The following is a 2,482-nucleotide window of genomic DNA, read 5'->3' as shown; positions in this document are numbered from 1 at the left end:
GGGCTTTAAATACAAGTAGTCATTGCTGAAGCCTATTCTTTTTAACATACCACCCTTCTACCACCTCCAGAGATGTTTTATTTTATTTTATTTTTATTTTTTATTTTTGAGATGGAGTCTTGCTCTGTCTCCCAGACTGGAGTAGAGTGGCACAATCTTGGCTGACTGCAACCTCTGTCTCCCAGGTTCAAGCAATTCTCCTGTCTCAGCTTCCCAAGTAGCTGGGATTACAGGCGCAACCACCCTACCCGGCAAATTTCCTCATTTTTATTTTTATTTTTTTAATATTTTTAATAGAGACAGGGTTTCACCATGTTGGCCAGGCTGGTCTTGAACTCCTGACCTCAAGTGATCCACCAGCCTCAGCCTCCCGAAGTGCTGGGATTACAGGCGTGAGCCACCGTGCCTGGCCTCCAGAGACATTTTAATCAATTATGTTAAGTTTTATTGAGTGTCTACTGCACGCCAGCCTCTGCCAGAGGCTCGGGCTCTGAGCTGCATAAAACATACTCTCTCTGGAAGAGCTTATAGTTCAGCTGAGAGAAAAGACAAGTCCACTGAGGAGCAAAACCTAGACGAGATATGAGTGCAAGGACCCATAGGCTTCGAGAAGGCCTGTTGGGGGAACCAGCCCTGTTGGGGGAAATGGAGGAGTCTTTGGATTGGGCTGGGATTCTGCATGGGGTTTTGACTGGGTGGGGTTTTGACTGGAGGACGTAAGTCATACGGAAGGTCCAGCTTGAACAAAGGCTGAGAGGTGGGGAATGTGTTTGGGAGATAGTGAGTCATCCAGGTGGTTCAAGCAGAGAGCGATTGTAGGAGTGAGGTTAGATATGTTACCCAGAATCCCAGGACGAAAGCTGGAACTGGACAGAGGCACAGAGTCTGTTTAATCAGGGGATAGGCATGATGAGAGAAGTCCTTTCAAATGACAAATCCAGCTACTGGCTGGAGGCTGAGAAGGCTGATAGCACACAGGGAGCAGTGGCCAAGCTGGCTTTCAAAGTCATATTAACTAAGACCAAAGCCTGGGTTATGCCCACTGCACCACATTGCCTTCCTCATCTCCTTCCACCTCAAATAGGGGCTCCAGTAGTTCAAAAATGCTGAGATCTCAGCCCAGGAAGGTGATACTGGGAAGTGGGTGGCTGGTGGGGATTCCACAAGCCCTGTCCACTAACTTGAGGTGGGACTGAAGAAAGAAGGAGTTGCTGTCAGCCTGTGAACCCCTTGAAGGCAGAAGCTGTGTCTCTCGCACCAACCACCAAGCCTGGTGCATAGTCAGTGTTCAAAAAAATTACTGAAAGGATGGATCATATGCACACAAACACACATACACACATACCCAGGCATGCACATGCATACACACACATACACATATATGCAAACACATACATGCACAGAAACACATACACACACCATCATACACATACTTCCAAAGTTCCATACTGGAAGAAAGAAGGGAAGTTAAAAGGAAATAAATACATTAGGAGGAGGAAGTGGTTTGAGGCAGGGAGAAGGAAGGAGTGGAATCCAGGAAGGCTTGGGAAGCAGTGCTACATTCCAGTCCCATTCCCACCACTTCCTCCTGGTGTGATCTTTGCTCAGTAGCTTAACTACATAGCCTCAGTGCCTCACCTGTAAAATCACAGTACCAAGTTGATAGGGCTGTTGTGAGATTTAGAGAGGACAACCCATGTGAAATGCTCAGCCAAGCACCTGACTCCTGATAAACAGAGATGTAAGGTGCTGAATACGAGATGTGTGAGACTCACTGGCCATGGGAGGTGCTCTAGAGCTGTCAGCTCCCTTTCCTCCTCTTCATATGTTTAGTTCAGCCTCAAGGCCTGTGGGACTGAATCTACAACTTCCAATCTTGGCATGCTGAAAGAGGACTCTACCCATTTGCTGAGAGTATAACTTAGCAGAAGGGAATTCACCAAACTGAGCTAAAAAGCTGCACTGACCGTCTTAAATGAATCCTTGCCTCTCGTCCTGGATGTACTTCTCTTTGCTAAAATTTTGCTGCACAAATATGGTTTGGAAACATTGAGAGGTAATGGAACTTCACATATGATAGAATCAATTAAATTAATCTCTCCCCAAAAGCATCAGGTAGACAAATTGAACTAATGCAATTAAAGAGATTGCTTTTGCCTCTCCTTTAAGTTGTCATTTTGTATAAAGTAGCTCCCAGCGTCATCAAACTGTTGGTTTTCTCTCGGATGAATAGACACAAGTTAAGTCAGTTCTTAGAAAAATCTTTCCCTCCCAGGCTTTCTATTCTGAAAACAATAGGCTAAAGATTAGCCCAGAAGGTAAACAGTAGCTGGAAGCTGGGAGCTGTGTTCAGTCCCTACTAAGCAACAGGCCCTGGGAGCTGTGTTCAGTCCCTACTAAGCAACAGGACCTGGGAGCTGTGTGCAGTCCCTACTAAGCAACAGGACCTGGGAGCTGTGTGCAGTCCCTACTAAGCAACAGG

Source organism: Mandrillus leucophaeus, unplaced genomic scaffold (genome assembly GCF_000951045.1).
Source record: "Mandrillus leucophaeus isolate KB7577 unplaced genomic scaffold, Mleu.le_1.0 Scaffold154, whole genome shotgun sequence".
Taxonomy (NCBI): domain Eukaryota; kingdom Metazoa; phylum Chordata; class Mammalia; order Primates; family Cercopithecidae; genus Mandrillus; species Mandrillus leucophaeus.
This window is presented reverse-complemented; position numbering follows the sequence as displayed.